General features: G+C 35.9%; 2 protein-coding genes across 2 annotated transcripts in view; one reads left to right on the top strand and one right to left on the bottom strand.

The window, feature by feature from the left end:
• LOC126368072 (uncharacterized) overlaps window positions 1–19,414 on the bottom strand; it is a 158,850-nt gene extending 139,436 nt beyond the window's left edge. Inside the window, exon 1 of the mRNA XM_050011954.1 lies at window positions 19,364–19,414. The gene's annotated coding sequence lies outside the window, so the exon portion shown is untranslated. The remainder of the gene's footprint in view (window positions 1–19,363) is intronic.
• LOC126368062 (uncharacterized) overlaps window positions 1–23,548 on the top strand; it is a 57,813-nt gene that overhangs the window by 5,112 nt on the left and 29,153 nt on the right. The gene's annotated exons all lie outside the window — the stretch shown is intronic.

The raw sequence follows: 23,548 nt of genomic DNA, 5'->3' as shown, positions 1-23,548 counted from the left end.
TGTAAATCCTGTGATCTATCACAGGTAACGGGTGAGAACCCGTATAAAGATAGGAGCTCACTTTCACAAACATAATTATAGTAAAGAAGATCAAGTACAAAACAATAAAATCTTTATAATATTTTGCTTGATGTTTGATAACAATGTATTACCATACTACGGAATTACGTATTGTCATTGTCAGAGGAACAATAAGATTGTTAGCCCAGATAGCAGGGATATTGTTACCAATAATGGTAATGGCTGATCGAAAGATCTAGTGATTGAAGTGTATTCGTGGGAGACTCAGTCGAACTGGGTCTGTTTGATATGAGATTCTCCTATGAATGATACATTTTAGCAATAAAATGTAATACAAATAACACAGCTCGAGACATGCTTACCGCAGACAGAGCTACTCCACCACACTGCTCTATCTGGTCGATTGTTTATGTGTTTAATTATTTATTTAAAACACATTTATTGCACACACATTTCACAGTTGTTGGTGGAGAATCACCATGACAAGTGGTATTTTTAAAGCCAATTTCAAATTAAAAAAAAAAGTTTTTCAGTAGATAACATAGTTACACTTTGAATCGTCATTTTTAACATAACGAACGTCTCATACGCCTAAAACTACTGCAGTTTATCACAACGTGTATAGCCGGGGAAAAGAAGCTGCAGGAAAAACCACTGCACAGGACCCTAGACGTTCTATAAAAAAAAAAACATAGAATGGCCAATATACCACAGAGAAGTGATGTCCAATACGAAAATAAATGTTTTCTTGATTTCTTTCTTTTCTTTAGATAGCCTATACTTGCCTGATGCATGAAGGTATAAAAATACTTCAATGTTTCAACCACGTGATTATAAAATTATTGATATGGAATGGAACAGCACTGGTAGGACGGAAAGTGAACTGACATTTCACTGGCATTTTTAAACGACCCCTCGGTTATAAATAGGGTGCAAAAATAGGTGTTATAACCATGAAGCATTTATCGCGCTAGTGTAAACTTAATAAGGTTAATTTACTGCGAAACGTATTGGGACGTATGATGTCATGAGCAGAATGTTATTTTGATCTTTAAATGTTTACGTTTGAGGTTGAATTCCGATCTAATTCTAGAAATACGATACAAATAAACACAATTACCACAGTCTTATACACACACGGTGTACATACCGTGATCGTCACATTATGATTTAACGAATCCTTATTCAGGTATATTGTAAATTTTACTTTCTTCGGAATTTTATTTATAGTCCAAATTTTACTCGAGTAATGATAATACACTCTCGCCATGACAGTTGGGATAAACCGAAAGGTTCACTTTAATTTCAACTCGATATTGGCCCAGACTCCTACAGAACCCTCCTAATTTTTCGCTTCGTTCTTTCGTTTTTATGTCAATGTCGAAGATATTTGGAAATGTAAAGCATTGACAAGAAAACCTGATAGATGTCAAATACTTAAGGGGTATTCCCTCCCCCGTTAGCAAGATTAATATTACAATAAACCAAATTACACCAATTTCAAAATTTATTTCTTCAGTTCTTCTGACGGAAGCGAATACTCCTACACTATACTCCTTAATGCGAAATGAATCGAGAAAATAATACCTAAGTATACACTTACTTACAGACACCCGTAAACTATAAAACCATAATGGCTCTTCAAGAAGCTGAACACAGTACCCGGTGCATAAATTTTGTTTTATTCGCACATAAACCACTGCAAATTTTATTAAGCTAACCCAGTAGAACCTACTGTGAGCTTTCAAGTTAAAATGCACCGACCTCCAGCCATAATGAACTGAAAGGCGAATAAAGGCTATAATACACACTTTTTAATTGTTTTATCCTGGAAAAATTTCAAGCACCAGCTCCAGTTTCTGTAGAGTTACGAGTATTATGAAGAATACTCTCCTGTAAAAGACTTGGATTTTTTTCTATTAGTCTTTGTGGTGAGGAGTGAGGGTTTTTAAATTACTAATAAAAAGTGTTAGTGACATCGTAACGGAAACTTTAAAGGATGATTCTGAGTTGATATCAAGTGGAATTGTCGTCGTAAAAGTATGGAACTGAAAATAATTAAAAAAAGACTATCCTTTCCATTACCTACTCTTCCGACAGGAAATTCCACTTGATATCAACTCAGAATAATGAGCTGAATCATCCCCCTCAGTATTCGTTACGATGTCACTAACACTCTCTCTCTCTCTCTCTGTCTCTCTGTGTGTGTTTGTGTGTGTGTGTGTGTGTAGTAATAAAATTATTCAACGCGTTCAGCTGCTTATCTTTCTGGGAAAGTCGTAAAACCCAAGGGATTGTGTCCTTTTGAACAAGATTAACCATTACGTGGGCGACCATACGGTGCTTAATATCAACATTATCAACTCAAAAGTAGCCACTTAAGTGTCAAAAGTAACTTATGGCTCTGTTTTTTCCATTAAGGATTAATTTACCCATTTACCTATTTCTTTGGGCCATTTGAGACATCTGGGCAGTATGAATGATGACCGAACTACTTAATACAAAATTAGTGCCTATAATTAATTTGTTTTATCACTTTTGCCAAGATAGAGTGGTCATTATTCATAATGCCCGGTCAAAGTGATTAACCATACGGTTTTAAGTACATTGTCCAATTGATGTGGGAATTATTCATATTTGCTCATAACATTATACATCAGACGCGTCTTGCTGCGTGGGTATGGCGCATACTCCATCACGCTGCTTCGTTGCGGGTTGGCGGAGGTATTTCGGCTAGCTACAAGTCTTACCAGTAGGCTTTCTCTATCATTAGCAAATACGTCCATGTATGTAATCCGTGGTTATGTTAACGAGACACCCACTAAGCGCGGGACCGAAGTCGTTAATATTCCTTCCTGCTAACACTGGGTATTCATTAGGAACCCACAGGCAGTCGAGTTACGTTACTCGCAGCATAACTAAACTGATATTAAATGTGTCTCTAGTACACATACATCACATCTTTTTCCCAATCGGGTAGGCGGTAGTCACGTAATTCCACTCACAACGATCGTGACGTAGTACCTACTTTCGATTCGGAAAAACCGATGAATGAAAATGTTATATAGAAATAAAAAAATGTTCATATAGTATCAGATTCATTAATTAAATTAACATGGATAAACTTTTTGAAGGTAATTTACCATGTTTAAGTCTACGTCAGTTCATAAGGCGCTCGTAAGGCGTTATATATGGCTAAGGAGAAGAATTGTCAAGAAATTGCAATAGTCACGAGTTGTGATGTGACATAAAACGAATGACATAAAAAGTCGACCTTATTACTAAACTAGCAGTTTCACCTACGGCTATAGCTCGTATAATATACGTAATAAAATTCAGCATTCTTTCAAATGGCTTTCACGTTTCAAATTATAAACGGATTTTTCTTTCATAAAAGGGGTCACGCTACCCTTCAACTTTCGTACACCTGAACAAAAGAAATGTCTGTAGTTCTGCCTGTTAGTATTACAAGTAAAGTACACGAGTATGGGTATCTCTGGTTGTCCTCCCTATGTTTATGCAACCATGTCGAGCGTCATTTGTTTTGATTGTAAAACGAACGTTCCTTTTATTAGGTAAGTACATAAAAAAGTTTTTTAATTCATTTTATTTACATTTCCCTCCAACGACAAACCCGTGGATGAGACTCTTTATGCGGCATTTAGATTTTCATATTCAGAACAAAAAAATCCGTAATACAGATTTAGATGAAGACAGATTACTTACAAGAAAAATGGTAAGTGAAAACTAAATTTAAAAACTATCTCTTATCCTACTCCTTATAACGTTATCATTAAAATTACTTTTAAACGAACAAAAGAGAATTTCTCGGAATTGCACAAATTGCGGTGCTGATTCAGTTTTCAACGTTTTTTGTGGTCGTTAACAGGGTTGCAATGTAGTTTCAGATAGCTGAGTAAACGTACCTCTTTGCTCACGAAAGTGATTATGTTTATTTGTTTATCCGTTTTACTGGTTTTGTTCATCTCAAAAATATAAAGGATTTTTTTAACAGAGTTAAAGATATTTTGACACATTGACGTTGGATTCACATTGAGTGTTTAGCGGTGATGGAAAATACCGTGAGGAATCCTACATTCCCGAGAAATGCATCTTCGGATGTACTAATCTAACCTGTATTGGGTTGGTTTTCCCTTCATGGGTTAGAAAGTCAGACAGGCAGTCGCTTCTGTAAAAAACCGGACATGCCAAATCTTCGGTTTAGGTAAGTGGAACCTGTCACATTGAGCATCAAATAAGAGGTCTTGGGTACCATTTTGTACGGGATATAATATAGGAAACTATTTTTTTTTCTGAATTTTTGCTGCATATCATTCGCGGTATGTCTCGCTAGCGGACCATGGGGATGTCACACTGCAGACATCATCATCACTTATTTAAGAGCCAAGCTCTTTTCGGAGTAGCATAGCATTTTTAGGGAAAAATAGGACAGTGGTTTCCCTCTTGCCTTCCACTCAACTCTGCAGACTCTCCGTACAAAGACCTTACCGGTATACCGCGCGCACTTTCCCTTACTCTTTAGCAGCTCATGGCTTTTTAGACTAAAGTTCAAATTCAAATTCAAAAATATCTTTATTGAATAGGTAACATAGTTACACTTTGAATCGTCAATTTTACATAACGAACGTCTCATCCGCCTAAAAGTACTGCAGCTTCTCACAACCTGTATAGCCGGGGAAAAGAAGCTGCAAGAAAAACCTCGGCACAGGGCCCTAGACGTTCATTAAAAAAATAAAAATAAACATAAAATATTGGTATACAATTGAGTAATTTAGCTGCCTAGTATCAGTTCTCAGACAGTTAATCCCATGCATTCATATCTTCTAAATAATCACTAACTTTATAATAACCCCGTGAACCGTGAACCCCGTGAAACCCCGAGGCGGTGAAGTAAATCTAGCACAGTGCCCACGGAATAGAAGAAAGAGGGTGGCGCCCGACACAAATTGGCGCGGAGCGGAGAATTACCGTACTATACGCAGTATAATTCTTTGATCTATAACCATGTCTAACGGGATATTGTTTATGCACTTACGTACGTACCAACTAAATAAGAAAATAGTACACTCAACGTGAATCAATCTCAATTCCTTAGCAAACATAGCATATCACTGAATGGTCTTTCAATGTAAATCACGAATATAGTGGAGTATTAAGCGTGGCCCACACATTGAGGCGGAAAAGCCTTTAAAACCAGGGATTTGCCTGCGTCAATACTCCTGACCCCGATCGCGACCCTTCGCCATCAAATTTCAAACCACTGAATTAATCTCTAATGCCCATCGATTGGTTGACAACAATTACAATAACGTTTTTAACCACATCGAGGACAGCGTGTTCAATATTTGATTTTTGTTGTTAATCATACCTGGAGTAATTGGTTTAGTAAGATATCTAACATGATATTATTCAAAAAATAAATGTTTAATCGTGACGTGATGAGGATGTTTTTCACGGCTATTTCAGTTTAACCTTTTGTGTTTCTCTGGTATTTCTATTATCATAATCATCACCAGCCCATTAACGTCCCCACTGCTGGGGCACGGGCCTTCCCTATGGATGGATAGGGAGATCGGGCCTTAAACCATCACGCGGGCCCAGTGCGGATTGATGGTTATTAACGACTGCTAATGCAGTCGGGACCAACGGGTGCCTTCCGAAGCACGGAGGAGCTCGACATGAAAACTTTTTTTTTGTGGTCACCCATCCTATGACCAGCCTTTGCGAAAGTTGCTTAACTTCAACAATCGCAGACCGAGCGCGTTTACCGCTGCTCCACCGAGCTCCTCCATTATTATACGGTATTTCTATTATATTATATAGCTTAAATATTACTAAGGTATCAAATGCATTGTAAAAAGAAAACTAGTTGACTAGCAGGTCACAACGTAATCAAATATTAGCCAAGCTAAGTTCACACCGTACCCCATTACAACGAAAGCCACACCTAGGCGTTTGTATGTTCAATGCAAATTGTTTACTATGAAGTCATACTGCCCGGTGACACAATACGTCCATGGTGACTAACCGACTGTCAGCGTAAACAGCTTAAATACGTTACGCTAAGTAGAGCTTAGGGCGCTTTCAGACCAACGATACTTGGTCGACGACGTCATCGCTCACGGTCGTCATTACGGCTACTGTGGCGACGACGTTGACGAACGCACTACGTTCTCGAATTTAAATTGAGAACTTAATTTGCGGCACGCTATGACATAATAATTTGTTATTATTTTTTAGAAAATAATGGTATTTTATTAAACAAATATAAAGACTAGTTTTCTTTTAATATTCCAATAGATTTCTTACCTAAGTATGTAATATTTATTTAATATATTTTAATTCTAAAAACTTATAACGTTACTCGTATAATTTTTTTTCGATATTATATTGAATTTACTTTAAAACTCTTATTAATTTTCTCGCGTTTTTTTTTCTTATTGATTATTACGCTACACAAAAGTATCGAAAGAGACGGAGTTATATTGGGTTACTTGATATATTTTTTTTCATTATTAATATTATATTTGTTTCCTTCAATAAATGTATTTTTTAAATATAAACAGTTACTTAATTAAAATATTTACTTACCAAATAAAATATTTACAGCTATGCGCTCCATCAATGTAGTTTATAAATTAAAAAAATAATTGAATAAAATTATGTATAGTTATTTGCTTTTTTAACTTCTTCTTTCTTTTTTTTTAATTAATTAATACGAAACCTGATGAGGGAGACAAACGTCATAATAGCGTGTCGCTAGTTTAATAGAGACATTAATTTACTATCTCAAAACTTCCTTATTTTCTCTGAGCGTTCTTTTGAAGTGAAAATGTCCACAAGGGCATTGTTGCCCACGTTAACCACCTATGGTAGAGAACAAAGGTTATACCTAACAGCTTTCGGGAATACTTACTTAACTCTACTAATCTACTCGTATTAGCTACGTAATGAACACCAAATTGTCATTGTAATTTACAATTGTAAGTTTTATAAAACAGGCCCCTGACCTCCGTGATTCCTGCGTGTTTATGTGATTCCCAATGTCAGTGTCAAATAACACTTTACTGTACGTAGTCTGAAAGGTGATACCTTGCGTCAGTCCGGGCTGCTATTATTGAAGTAGGTACGTAGTTGTTAGGTAAGACTTGCCAGGAGCCTTTGGCGGCTCCACAAACCTAGACACAAAGGTTTGTTGAGATCAGTTACCAAACTCACAACCTACATGAACGGACCAGAGAGATTCTATCACGCTGCTCCACCGGCGCGCGGTGGTTGGCGTTGGCGTACAATTTTACGTTCAGTTGAAAATCTTTGGGAATTACGCGGCTACATGGTTTTATTACGATATATTCCTTATAAGGCATGTGCTGACACGTGATGCTAAAACGATCTCGTGACTCCAAAAATAAATTCAGGAACCGGTTTTGAGGATAAATCTGCCTATTCCTCTGTTGAGTGTTCTTAAATTTTGATAGTTTCCCATACTATTTGAGTAAACAAATATATTGTTTTGGTTATATTTTTATACCATAACCCTTTGGGCAGCGTTTCATAGTGTTATTCCCTAAAGATCGAAAAGATGAAAACTTATAAAAACTTATTTTCAATAAAACTGCCTTTTTCAAACTGATGGATTTTCTTTTTCGTAACTCGTCCTTCTGACGGGTTAGCAAACGGGTGACGAGGTAGACAGTATGGAGAACTGTCAAAATTTAGGAACACTCAAAAGTGCTGTCGCCTACATTTGAGCTTCTAGTTTTTATCGTCATTTTTTAAACTATTCGCTACCCGTTCGTTTCAAACATAAAACTAAGTACATAAAGTTATCTCCTACTCATTTACTATATCGGCTGTGAGAAATGGATTGATCGTTTACTCGAATTTTAAATTATAATGTACTGTAGTTGAGTAGTCTTGTGTATGTGAATGAAGCAGAGATATGAGAATTCAGCGGAGCGGGAATCTAGAGAGAATGTGGACGACAAGCGAGGGTCGCAGTGAGAGCCATGATGGGAAATGCAACCGACAGTTATGTGTGGTTTTACAATACAATACAATGCATTTCATTGTACACCTTAATAACTAAATACAAAACATTTCGCTTTCATTTAGGTATACGTAATATTTTCCATGCTACACGCTAATAGTTGGTATTTTAATTAATATTAACTGTGGGTGCAATTTGAATAGTTATAATTTGTATCTATTCCCATGGAATTGGGTAGTATCCTAGGTCAAAGATAAGTTATAAAATTCTGATTACTAAATAAAGACAGGTCTAAATCTGCCAATAAAGTTTTATTTTTGCGATTTAACTTAATTATGAATTTTAATAAGAAAAATGTAATAATACGTGCCAAATTTTGTCACGTTTTTCTATGACGTCTCAGGTTGAAATTTTATACAAATTCTATAGTAATTTCGCGTGTAAAAGTAACTGATTTGATTAGTTGAAAACTACCCTATTGATAACATATATTTTTTTTAATTTCTTCATTTCAACATAGATGATACAATAATGTAAAAAGATCTTATTCTACATAAAAAACAAACATCAATATAGTTGTTGCCTAGGCTGACTGGATAGCTATTAGGTATCTAGGTGTGTGTTTTCTTGTTGTTGTTCTTGTTGTTGACTTGCTTGGACGACAGTCACTACTTGTTATGCCGGATGCAGTGAGTTATGTTTGCCTGCATTCAAAAGTAAAGTTAAACCATACACACCCCAAACAATCCACACAAAACACACATTCTTACCGTATGCCGCCTACCACGTAAGTGCGAAAGGGACAGACAGTCCGCACGTGCTCCCCCTTACTCTTACGCGCTATGCGGAGAGGTAAATCAGTTCGACACCCGAAATGAATTTTAGCGGAGAGTTACCGTTCTGTACATAGTAAGTATTATTCTTTTTTTTTACCTTTGATGGGTTTGCTCATGGCCCTTAATTCCACTCCATTCTTTATTATAATGCCCATAGCTCTGTTTAGCTTTAGTACGACGTCGATACACACATCACGACTGTCTTACTGATGTGTATGACCTGACGATTTAGTTCATGACGACTGTACCTACGTATAATTGAAAAATAAAAATCAACAAATAATACACTTTTATCATAAGCTTTTTGCTTTCTCGCTGACAGTAGACCAGACATACGAGATAATAACGAGTATGCCAGGTATATTATTACCCTACATTTAGATAATTACGTAGGTATAGAAATTCTAAAAGCTATTGTGATTACCCCGTTCATTATACACTGCAGTCGCAAACAATAATTTTGATTGAAAGATACGCTTCGCTTTTGTTTGTCAGTCCACAAAGATAGTTTACGTATTAATGCATGAGCAATTTAGTTGTTTGTTTACATAAATATGCAACTTAGTTATTTATAGTTAGTATAGGTACATAACACAAAGTCTATTATATGTAATCCCTAATCGGATGATGAATAGGGCGTAGGTATATTGGCTGTTTATAATGTTTCAGCGGGGTCTGCATTGCCCGGTACCTGCACTACGCCGCGCGCTACGCGAATTATATCGAGGGCTTCACGGACGGTAGATAGATATCTTATTATGGCTATACGCGCGTGGCGTGGTTGCCGTGCCGCGAGGGCAGATAATCTGCAATCTATCTGTTTATCGAGAAAAAAAATCGGACTAAACAGACATTTTTACATTCTTTTATTATCTTTTTGTAAAATATTTAGGTTTTTAGGCTACTTGCGAATCAAAACTTCATCTAACAGAACGAGATCCCAACCAGATTCTACCAAAGATACCTACTGTAACAAAACACCCGATGGACAATATAAATATAACAATACTACACCGGTATAGGCGGACAAACGGAAAGGAAAACAATTAATAGCTACGGTGGACATCTGCGGCTCGAATAATTCAGCCGTTTATTGGAAACATTAGGTCCGTTCCCGATACGCAGACAGATGGGAATGAAAAAAACTGCATTAATACTTTCACTTTGTAACTGAAAATTAGATAGCAACCTCTCACGTGCAATGTTATTTTTCTATAAACAAATCGGAATTTATGTACCTACATAGACACACTATGGCAAGAAAAAATGTGCCCCACATATTATGGGCCGTGTATGTATTTATCTTGACTTTCAAATGTATTGCCTCATATGTGGTTCATACCCAGTTGACGTGATTAATTTGACAAAAGGAACTACGTTTTCTTTCTAATGTCATTGATTGTACAGATTCGGGTTGGGCCGGGTTCATTGATCCGGAGGTCTCAGGTTCGAATCACTAATTTGGTTAAGACATTGCAGGCTGATCACCCATTGTTCGAAAATAAGATGACCCGTGATACAGAAGGCAGGTTAAAAGGTTACTACTAACTGATGTACAGTCATGAGCAATATCATGTACCCACTTTAGAACTCTGTCGCACTATCATATTTGACATTTAATAAGACTTACGGTTTAATTTCTCAAAAAAGTTAATATGACATAGTTTCAAAGTGTATACATATTAGTGACCGTACACGAGCTCGTTACATGAGCTATGTCAGGAGCCTTTGGCGGCTCAATAATAACCTAGACATCAAGGGTGCCGAGGTTGCTCATCTAACTCTATAACCACACGATAGAAGATTTATTGGATGGACTCAACGGTGAGTGTTGTATCAAAGGTTTTATCACAGAAAAATCAAGTTTATTTGTATCTTATACTCGTACATCTTTTTTATTTACCTATCTGCAGTAAAGAGTTTTTGTATATCATTAAAAGCATATAAGGCGAGGTAATTTATGACCTGTCACCAATATGCTTCATCACAATACATTTTAGGAGTTCAATATCAAGAGTATCTCATTTAAATAATCCATCATATTGGAGTGGTATAATAAGCAGCTGAATGCTAAACAACCTGTGGGTCTCCAGCTATTTATTTTTAATCAGATTGATGCAGATGCATTCTATTTTTTTTTTATGAAAATATAGTCTGTTCTAAAATCACAGTTCAGCAGCATTTCTACGATATATGCTCTTGCAACTACGAGTATTCAAACCACATCGAATGGTTTATGCATTATTCAAAGGAATAATTTCATATTTTTGGTATTGCTTACCGTGGCATGTTCTTTTGTTAGTAAGTATATTAAGTTAGTAAGTATTTAGTAAGTATATTAAAGTTGATCTTCTTTTTTTAAATGCTAATGGAAACATTTTTTTATTCCAAGGATTTACACTTTCGTACTACGCTGAATTTTGAAGTTAGTACGAAAGAGACATGAATATCTCTCGTCTCTTTCACGCTTAGCAATGAACTACTATATCTGAATTATGATATATTTGTTTAAATTATATTTATTTATTTAAACTACGCTGCGTTTAATTATGCTACGTTTTAAGGAATATAAGAAAGAAAACAGTGTTACCCATAGGTCATCATCTCCCTAGTATTATCCCGTTTTTCACAGGCTCCGCTTATCTAACCTGAAGATAGCCTGTCTGACCTTCCAACCCGCGAAAACCAGCTCAATATCTACAGGTTAGGTCACATACCTCCAAAAATGCCTTTCTCGGGAATGTGGGTTACCTCACGATCTTCTCACCTCACGATGTTTTTCTTCAACGCTCAGCACGTGATAATCATTTTATAATCCAAACATGAATTCGAAAACAAATTCGACAATCATTGGTTTAGGCCTATGCTGGAATCGAACCTGCGACCTCAAAGTGAGAGGCAAGCCTTCTACCAACTCTACATGAGGCTCTCAATGTTACCCATAAGTAGGATGGTAAAATTATTTATGGCGTCCAATAAAACCCATTTTAAACTATCGAAGTCCCCTTTACCTAATGGGGTGGTTAGACGACAAATGAGCTCTCGTAGGTTTTGAGAGGAAAACACTTATCCACCTCTAAGCGATGAATCTCGGGTGACCCCACATTTTTCACTGCTTCAGAAGCTACTCGGGGCAAGATGTTTTATATATCTTGTCTACCTTTAGTAATTTGTTAATGGCAGTTCATATAGAGACGGTAGAGTATTGGTATATACAAAACGTGAGTTGTATTAGAAAGGAGGAAAGCGCCTTCTTTTATGATATTATAATATTATCTTTGTAAGTTCTTCCATCGCATTCAGAAAACTGTTTTTCTCTTTTATATTTTTATTTATAAACCGACTTGAAGTTCAAACATCATCGTGTCATTGTGAGAAATCCACATTCCCGAGAAATGTGTTTCGGAGGTTTGTGACCTAACCGTTATTAGGCTGGTTTGCCCTTCGTGGGTTGAAAGGTAAGACAGACAGTCGCTTCTGTGATAAGCGGACCTTGCGTGAAACAGGATAATACTAGAATATTGATGAAACCAAGTTCAAACAGAAGGTTTTCAATTCGGTAGTATTTTTTAAGTGTTGCTGTCATGTCAAATACTATTTTTAAATTATATTACTTTCTTGTTTGGCTGTAATTCACGAATAAACTGGAATTTACTTTTCTTTACATTTTGACACCAAGCATAGTTTCTACAATATAACTATCCGACCTTCCTCGATTTTTCTAGAACCGAATACCAATAAATGTATTCGTATTTTAAATGTATTCTAGATAGGGGTCTCTATCGCGAAGTTGAGTATTTATTTCATAAGATACGTAGCTGATGCCATGTTGTTATTGATTTTCACCAATCATACGTTACGCACAAAGATACAACCTGATATCAAACTGAGTTATCCCATAAAATAAGCAAGAAAACCTATAGGCTTTTCCAAGGCTACGAAGGTGGTTTTAAGAGATCTGTTCCCAATACACGGGACCCATTACTATGCAATGACTGTGTTTGTTGAATCAAAATCGGTCGAACCAACCTTTGAACCAACTGATCGTTGAATGATACTGTAATGAAAAATTGTTAAAAATATAACAAAAATTACATAAGGTATATCACCTTTCATTTTTTTCAACGATTTTATTTTTCTCCGTCATAAAAGCGGTGCTGAAGACAAGTGTATATCTTGGTTGTCCAAACGCGAATTTAGAACAAAATAACATAAAACCCGTGCAGTGCGAGTCCGAATTGTAATCCCAAACTGTAAAACGGATATATTTTTTGGTAAATAAATCACTGCTACATAACAGAAATAACACAGAACCCTCGGTACGAGATTCCAACGCGTCCTTAGCCAGTTTTTTTTTCGAATATGTCTCTTGAAGAACATAAAACCGCTGTCTTCGATTTCTGTTCTTCCTTTGATCCGAATGTGATACCTATATATTTATATATTTATTTCATTTTATTATGCGAGAAAAAATGCCTTTTGCGTGGTGAAAGCATTGGTATACCTAACTAATTATGACAAAACTTTTGTCACCTGTATTTCGATACTCCTAGCGAAATGAATACCTCCTTACCTAGGTACAATTTCATTATCTACAATGTATATTTTTTTCTTTGTAAGACTGTCCTTTGTTAGGTAGCACGTTGCAGGATTGAATCACCTCATTGTCTAAAAAAGCAAGGCACGTTAAGCCGTTTGTCCCAGGTTACAGGCGCCTTATATCCATGGTTGATTGAGAGGAGGCCTGTGGCCAGCAGTGGGACATATAACATAACATACTATTTATGTGTATATGTGGTGTACAATCACGCACGAGCATTAATATGTATACACTTTGGTACCATGTCACAATAACTTTTTTGACAAATTGAACTGTAAGTCTCACTAAATGTCAAATATGTTAGTGCGACAGAGTCCTAAAGTGGGTACATTATATTGCTCATGACTATACGTGACTCTTGACAATGACCGTAATTAGTCGGATCACAATTATACACTAGTGGTAGCTTTTATTAAGTTACGTATCTATTCATTAAATTATAATAATTACCATAGATAATTACCAAGTTCTCTGCTTCAGTGTAATGACACCACGGCACAGTAAACGACGGGTGGAGAGACATGATGCTTGCCTGAAAGTAGGTCGCTTCCGCTACTTTGGCATCGACTAAATTTTAAAAAGGTATTTCAAATTCTGATGGTGCCATTTTTAGACTGCAATTTGGGAAAAGATAATTATAAGTACTTACGTACTGCGATTGTTGAAGTTAAGCAACTTTCGCAAAGGCCGGTCATAGGATGGGTGACCACAAAAAAAAAAGTTTTCATCTCGAGCTCCTCCGTGCTTCGGAAGGCACGTTAAGCCTTTGGTCCCGGCTACATTAGCAGTCATTAATAACCATCAATCTGCATTGGGCTCGCGTGATGGTTTAAGGCCCGTTCTCCCTATCCATCCATAGGGAAGGCCCGTGTACCAGCAGTGGGGACGCTAATGGGCTGATGACGATGACATACGTACGTATGCGTATATAACATAGAATCTCTCCGAGCATGTCATAAAACCGACAGGTTTGTGTCCTTTCTAGCACATTCGAAGTCATACAGATAGATACCTTGGGGATTAAAATGGCCACATCAGAGAAATTCGTCTAAAAAAGCAATACCTATTGCTTTTTGACATTTCTTTGCATTGCGCACAATACTTTTAGATCGAAAATGTCAAATTGCAATATTGCTGATTTTAGATGAATTGATTGGATGTGGCCTTTTTAACCCCCCTGATGAACCCTTAAAATATATACACAAATAACTTACTTGCATTCCATTTTTGGTTACAAGCTTCCCCTCCATCAGTCAGGTGGGATATGGAGCCTTTTTCAATCCCTCTATGGGTTCTTTGGCGACATCTAGCGCCTTAGCCAAGTTAGAAACAGTGACAGTGATAGAAATATACGGGATTGATATGGTCACCTTATGTAAATCCCATAATTTTATATCACAAACCATTCATTTTACGAAATTATTTATAACATTGCTGATCATGTCGTTTTGTACAGACACTTTTTTGTATGAGATGAAACCTCAAGCTGAATATTTGATTACCAACAGCAACGTTGTAATTTTAAGAGTAAATGCTCGCAGACAGAACAATGGTGCTAATTCCTGTAAATACCATCTAATTTTATTTTAAGTTATATCTGTCATTTTCTTATCCGCCGAAAAGGAAAGGGACGGGTAATCGACAAGCATAAAATTTATGAAACACACGTCAATTTTAAGCACAAATCTAAAACAACCGTCTAAAAATTTTACATCAGTCAATAACCCGACACAGTTAGTAGACAGCACGTCAAACGGATTGCATACCAGTGACGTACCTTTTTGATTCGCCCGGGTTATTCATTAATTTACTTATTCTTCCTAAAATTAAGAGCTGTGAATCATCCGTCCCTTTCCTTTTCGACGGATATGAAACTGACGGATATAACTTAAAATAAAATTAGGCGGTGTCTGCAGGAATCGGGGCCATTGTCAGATTAAATTATTTTGCTTTAACTTATTTGAATTTCCTTTGTACAGTTGTAGAGTAATTTGTAAAATGCTGAATAGTTTTGTTTAAATAAAAATGAAGAAGATTTTGCGACAAACATTTAATGTATGCAGACCGTAAATACGTAAACGTTTTGCTAAGTAGAAAATTAGTTCTTGTTAGATAATTTAAAGCTTTTTCTCTTATTAAAATGTTATTTGAAGTTGTTAAACCAACAAAATATAAATCAATATACTTTTATAATTGAAGTACAGGAGGAGGAGCTCAGTGGCGCTAGGAGCTCGGTGGCGCAGCGGTAAACGCGCTCGGTCTGTAATTGTTGAAGTTAAGCAACTTTCGCAAAGGCCGTTCATAGGATGGGTGACCACAAAAAAAAAGTTTTCATCTCGAGCTCCTCCGTGCTTCGGAAGGCACGTTAAGCCGTTGGTCCCGGCTGCATTAGCAGTCGTTAATAACCATCAATCCGCACTGGGCCCGCGTGATGGTTTAAGGCCCGATCTCCCTATCCATCCATAGGGAAGACGTTGCCCCACTTGCCCCAGCACTGGGGACGTTAATGGGCTGATGATGATGAATTGAAGTACGACACAAACAGTATAAAACAGAGTCGAACATTAAATACTTATATAAAAATACGTCATATACCTTTATACAATAAAAATCAAATATTGAAAGAAACAGACACATTTTATCTACTAAAATAATTATAAAACTTTTTGACCTATTGACCCATTGTGCAAAACTCAAAGAGAAATGGAACGGGGTTCATTATATTTGAAACGAAAACTGTTAGCCGCTGAAATATTTAAAGCAGTCTTGCTGTGCTGAATACTAAATATGTTTTCAGTTTATCACAAAAACGTGATAAGTACCGCTCGGATTTACGTTTTGGAGATAATTTTAATAATGGAAAATTATGACGGCTTTATTTTCAATTAAAAGTAAAAAATAATTTATTTAGGGCTTCCATGCGGAACGTGATAAAATTTTGTAACGGTCATTTTATCGATTCTGGCGATATGATGATGTCGTTTTGTCAATTGGTGATAATTGTTAACCCAAATAAGTCATGTCGTTCTGTCAAACATAAACATAACAGACAGACTATACACGTCTCACTGCTGGGCACAGGCGTCCCCTCAATCAACCGGAGGGCGTTCTGTCAAAATACGAAAAAAATCACGTGCCACGCATGTTAGAGAATAAACAAACTTATCGAATTTGACAAATTTTATTGAATCGATCGATAATTTTATCACCTTGCGCATGTTAGTATAATTTACGCAATAATTCCAAATACTTACGAAAAAGGACGGATTTTTTACCATTTGAGCATTTTCAATTTCGCCAAAACAATATTTTTACATTACACGAAAAACATAAAGAAAGAGCTTGAACTTTCTTTTGCAGCCAAGGTTTTACGAAAATTTTTGTATAAGTACTTATACCTTTTTAAATTAATAAAGGCAGAGTCATGAAGAAATGTTGTTTTACGAAAAATGAAAGTAATCTCGTAAGACCGCTTAGTACCATGTAATGACGCTAAAATGAGAAACGATTTTTAAATTAGAATTGTTTGAAAGTAAATACATGGAGAATCAGTATTTCGTTTATGAAGTTAATAACGTTATTAGTACTGGCGTTATCATCATACAGTAAATTAGAGTTCTGTAAGAATTTTCTTGTGTTTTATCTCATTCTTCCTATACTTTTTGAGCTTCTATGTGATTCACAAAGCTTATTTAATTGGATGTTCTGATTTTGAGCCGGTTTTGACATCTGGGTATTAAAATAGTTTTCAGTTCAAAAGGATTCCTAAACTTTTATGATAACAGAAAACCCACTACTTAAATACCCTCATTGAATGATTACAAACAAAAGGCAAATATTTAAGTATTTAATGACATTTTAAAAGTGAAACGCTTAGGTCTTTACTTTAACTTTTGATGTAAGTAATGAATGAAATTGTTTCGCTATTATCAAAAATTACTTTCTAAAGTTGGGTTTTTGTCCGACAGACAACAATTTCGCGGCGTTTATTTTAGAAATCACTCCTTCTTTATATTAAAAAAAACTTAACATAAATACTAGATTGATCTCTTCTTCTATCGTGTGGCTTGTGAGGTGGAGTACCAACTTCATCAACCCTCATGTCAGGGTTACTATTGAGCCGCCGAAGGCCCCTGACATGGCTCATGTAACGACTACTTACTTACATCAGTAAGTAGTAACTGGGACCAACGGGTTAACGTGCCTTCCGAAGCACGAATCATCTTATTTTCGGACAATCAGGAGTTCAGCCTGTAATGTCAGATTGATGAATGTGGACAAAGCAAGAGAAGTGTGTAAGGATCGAAGCAACTGGAATTCCTTATGTATGTGTACGTAACATAAATACTTTTAAAATAGGAAATTTGTGTTTTTCTTGAAAATCGAACACCAACTGAACAAAAAGTACTATGTCGGTTTTCAAAATAAACACATCCTAGTACTCAAAGTATTGTATGGTATTCCTTTTCGAAAGTTGTCATGATCACATAGCCCTTTGTTTTGCTTCATTTCATTACCATTTTAATCCGGCTCGGAACTCAGAACCTCGTATTGCGGCAAAGAGCTTTTTCTATTATTATTTTATCTTTTTCTTCATATCTCTGCGTTCTACCTATTTGGCCCTCTTTATTTCGTAGTCTTTGATTTTCAATATTTATTTTTGTTGGTTGTTGTTACCAAAATAAAGAAATTTAATTATTATTGCAGTTCGCGATGTAAAACTTCAGAAGTACTAAGTTTTGTTGCTAATGGTGTATAAGTAATGACAAATCGATAAATAAAGGGTCCATAAGTACGTATTATATTAATTCAAATTCAAAAATATCTTTATTCAGTAGGTAACATAGTTACACTTTGAATCGTAGTTTTTTACTTACTGTAGTATTTCGCATGTTGCAAGAAAAACCTAGGCAAAGGCCCATAAACATTTTTTTAAACCACTAAATATACTGCCTATAAACATCCCACTGCTGGACATAGATCTTTCTTCAATCAATCGGAGGTGGTATGGTCATTACTTTTGAAGTGGGGTGGTGGAGGCGTATGGTTTTGAAATAGGTATCTTTACGAGATATTTTTTGACTCTTTTAGATTGTAAAGGGCATTATTTTATTAAATAGTACCACGGAAGGCATTGGAGATCTGGAAACCTAACATAAACTCTTGTTGGGATTCAATTAAGGACGTCAACCCAAACGTGAAAACGAAACAAGTCGACGAGCAAAAACAACTTAACATCATATTATTATGTTTCTCATCTATTTTAGGTCTACTGAATCAAGACCCTAACGACCAATATTCAATAATCTAACTATCCATGGTTCACGTAGCTTTTATTAGTAGAATATTTATATCAGTGAGACATTAACTGTTTGTTCATCAGAGTTTATTTTCGTTTCAACATTAACAATGACGTTATATTTGAAGCTAACTCGATTTTCGCCTCGGATTCCGAACATCAAATCTGTATTCGGCGCCAACCCAGCTTGGAGAGACGCCAAGTCTAGCCAGAACTAAAAATAAGCTGTTTTATTGAACTAAGTGATTGCTGTCGACGATGAACTTCGACTTGGGAATGTTTTTCTGGACTTCGACAATATACGGACAAGCACTTTAGAGTAAGTGCTTATATCAAGTCTCATATTAAGTCAAAAACCGTACGTACTTTTGGTACTGTAAGCCGTTGGTAACATTTACGTGCGTAAGTACGTGGTCGTTACTGATCTAATAATTAGCTGTTACAAACAAACTGATGGATGGAGGGATGGACAAAGATGAACAATTTCTTTACCTAAGTAAAAAAACTACCAATGTTTTCTACCCTTGAAATGTGGTTATTCACACGATAAAGTAATATCTTCTCAAAAATTAGCAATTCATTCTTAAAATACTCACTTAGAATATTTAAAGCGATTTTTTCTCAATGAAAGAGCAGCGGCAGCGAAGGGGCCGATATTTTTTCTCCATTATGATACGCCGCGCGCTGCGGGCTACTGAACTTTAGTGAGCGTTTTAGTATCGGCAATTTAGAATTTTATAGACTTTTAACCTGAAAGTAGATAGAGTATTATTTTTCAATTTATTATTAATATTGCATATTGCAAAGTTCATTTGCAAAAGGCAACTGCTCACTATCAAAGACTACTTTATTAATGGACATTATAATGGTAATCTCTCTCAAACAATACGGTATTTATAAAAATATTGCTAGAATATAAGCGTCTGAGCGTGAGCTTTAACTTTAGTCGCCACTCCCAAAAACATCGAAATCAAATAATATCCTCAAAATGCACAGTGACTAGAAACAGTTTATAATTAACTAAAATATTTAATAGCCGATAACTTTAAACAGGTTAGCGGTCCGCCAAGCAGATTCAAATTCAATTAACATTGTCCCAAGGTTTTATTCGGAACGTGGCATCTCAAGAATAATTACTTAAGCGACCATCTGAAGTATTTAGCTTGGCAAAAGTTAATTAGTTCTCGGCACAGCTGGGAAGGAAAGCTGTAAGTTTTTCCAGTTGCCCATTATAAATCTACCTTGCCCTGATATATTAAAGGTAACTTTTTATTCAGGTACCTGCTTCAGTATAAACGTGCCCAAGTAAATACGTAGGTAGGAAAATTGGTGTACATAACATTGTGGGTTATTCGGGTCAATAGTAATCTCGCGATGTTTAGATTTAGACATTTTTGCACACTTTGTATTTGTAAAAAACATATTTTTCTACAGTTTTTTGCGATAGATGAATGTGGAGGAAGCAAGAGAAGTGTGTCAGGATCGAAGCAAATGGAATTCTATAGTCTCTGCTTACCCTGGTGGGAAATGGGGGTGAGATTATGTATGTATGTTTTTGTAAAGATTCAAACCTTACGGCCTATCTGCTGGTTATAAAGTATTTGGTTACATATAGTTTTTTTTTATTCACTCTTAATCTTCAAGGACCATTTCTGGTGCAAGTCCAGTACCAGCAGCGCTCCCTATTTGAGAAGCAAGCCGGTGACACATAGGGTCACAGTGATCACAAAACAAGTAGCGCATCAGAATAGTTCATCATGTCTCGCTTAGGATATTTAAATAATAATAGTCTCCAAACAATTTGCAACATCTTGACTAAGATTTACTGACCAGTAACTTAGTTAGGATACAGAGTAGCAAATAGTTCTCATGGAGTCTTCGACACGGAGTAATGGCTAAACTCTGCATTCGACTGTTTTGTTGGCAATAAGTCTGTCTGTTACAGGGACTACAACGGAGTTACTTATACATACCTATTTGTAGAATTGTGGCGTTGACATTAGATACGTTGGTATTTCGGGATAGTTAATGTACATTGGCTTGCAAAACTAAGTAGGTACTACACTTCTTTTTTGTGAACTATGTCTATACAGAAAAAACAAATGTAAAAATGTAATGTTTTCTTTCTTTTTGTGACGTGACTTAATTGTTTTTGTAGGTTCTTTATTGTTTTGTGGAAATTTGATATGATGCTATTATCTTGTTTTTGTGTATGTGTCTTTTATAATAAACTTTTAAGTATATTATTATCTACTTATTGTAGAATTGCCGTAGATGGCATTAACTACTTGCTAGTTCAGTTGGAGAAAAAAAAACGTTTTGTCAACAATTTTATCAGATTTCTTAATAACTTATAATACACAAAATTTACCTCTTTTTCGATCAGGCCAGTGTATTTAATGTACATAAGATGGAATTTATTATTTTATAAATGTTATAGAGTTGTTTTGCGTCATTTGCGAAGCCATTTGAAATTAATTTTTCTTCCGTAAGTATCCCAACAATTTCCCCACATAATAACCACTGGTCACAAGTGGTCGTAACTACGCGGAGTGCCGCGAATATTTGCCGGGTCCCACAGAACGTAGTAATTATTCCGAGGGTACAATGTCTGACAATGAAATGGGCGCGACTTGATGTGGATATTCCGAACCGCATGTTTATGTTCTATTTCGGTGTGCTAAATGTTTTAAGGCATGAATAATTACGTGACCTGCCTTTTGTTTGATGTGTGGGAAGTTTCGGTTTTGATTTATTCGTGTGCCAAAATAATGACAGTGTACAGTCATGAGCAATATAATGAACCCACTTTAGGACTCTGTCGCACTAACATATTTGACATTTAGTAAGACTTACAGTTCAATTTGTCACAAAAGTTAATGTGACATGGTACCAAAGTGTACATATTAATGCTCGTGACCGTACCTATCGAACTAAAATTACTTAAAATTGCTTCGCAGTTTGATTTGTTTTGTGACTGTTATACTTATCTTTGGTGTCTAATGAAGAAGAGACAATAATAATATTATGTTATGTAAGTACTTTGTATAGAACAGTAAATCTCCTTTTTTCTTTCTCTTTTTTGACGTGACTTATTGTAGATTTGCCGCAGAGGGCACTAACTACTTGGCCGGACAAATGGGGAGCGCTGAAGGCCAGTAACTATCCGCCCCACACCAATTCGTATCGGATGCCGACCTCACCCCCTTTGATTCTTACTTTAGTCGTATATGTTTGTCTTTTAGTTTTAAACGGATAGCGGTTGCTAGAGAGTATTTGAACTTAAAAATTATACGGTAAGAATGAGATTTTTGTACAGTCACACGCCGGACAATTCATACAAAAGACGTTGTCTCACACATTCACTTCACATTGACGGTGTTGTATATGCGCATCTGTGTGTGTAACGTCTGACGCCATACGGTTTAAGTCTAAACTATGTTCGAGGGGTGGGGGGAAGGTAAACCTAGCTCAGACGTTGGTGGGGAGCGGAGAGTTGCCGTTCTATACATAGTATTATTCCTTATTCTATAGTACAGTGTCCGGGGTAAGGTAGAGAAAAATCTTCATCGAATAAGACAACAAGGATTAGCGCTGAAAGAAGATCAAAACAGAAATTCTAACTGTTCAGCTTAACTGTTTACTCTGGTATGAAATAATTGTTTAACACGTATATAATAATTGTAGAACAAATTATGATAAGCACATAAGACGTTCTACTGTAACAATGAATTAAAAAATAAGTATTTTTACTTAGAATATTGCTTGTGTCACACAAGTTGTGTGTGTAGTAGGTAAATAAATAATACATAGATTTGATTTTTCAAGTAAGAATAAATACAAATATTAAACAACAGACGGTCCAATCTCACTTATTAAGTCTACCTATTTAATATACCTACTTATTAATAAAACCTTGTAGTGACAAAACAGCAATCAATTCCCATAATACCACAACATTAATTATTATTTGTCGTCGTTGTTCAATTTAATTGTGTTTCATTGACATTATGGTCGCGTTCGGTTAAAACGGGGATATGAATAGCCGAACAATTTATGATAATTCGGCTGATGAAATATTGTATTGGACCATTTTGTAGAATTTTATAAACTACTGAGATTTATATTTGAACTATTGCGTTTCGTCAAACCCATTTTAGGTCACCGTGTAAATACTGCTAGAGAAACAAGAGAAACCACTTTGTCTATGTATTGTAGGAAACTACAAAAAAAGTTAAAGGAATGCGAGACTAGAATCACCGCAGGGCTAATGGTACAAAATTTGACAGATGGTATCAGGAAGGGTTGTCTGATTTGAAAGGGTTGATTTATTGTTATAAAAGAAATGTTTTGTTACGGACTAGGCTAAGTTGTTCCCATTCATCACTGCGCAACCCACGACCTTGTTTGATGGATGAGCCGAAAAACAGAATGTTTTATTAAAATTTTCAATAGCGCCCTTTTTGTTTTAAACTATTTGCTTGTGGTTTTCTTACGAAATTTGTTCTGAAGGCGATCTTTTGTTTTATTAAATCATTTGAGTTTTAATTGTCTTGATGATGTTTTGTATTAACACTAAGCTTTTGTTTTTATTTCAATTTTATCAGAGCGTATCATTTCTCCATCACGCTTCTCCATTACGAGGCATATGCCCCTGAATGCCTTACACCGCACGCTTTACTATAAATATACAATAGCGATTCTTGTGTTGAAGTTTCGTAATGTTTGTGTCTATCTATATTTTACACTCACGCTACGGTTGGTAATCAAAATTCTGCAAA

This window comes from Pectinophora gossypiella, chromosome 7, assembly GCF_024362695.1.
Source record: "Pectinophora gossypiella chromosome 7, ilPecGoss1.1, whole genome shotgun sequence".
Classification (NCBI taxonomy): domain Eukaryota; kingdom Metazoa; phylum Arthropoda; class Insecta; order Lepidoptera; family Gelechiidae; genus Pectinophora; species Pectinophora gossypiella.
The sequence above is the reverse complement of the archived record's forward strand: the minus strand, read 5'-3'. Positions and strand labels throughout refer to the sequence as shown.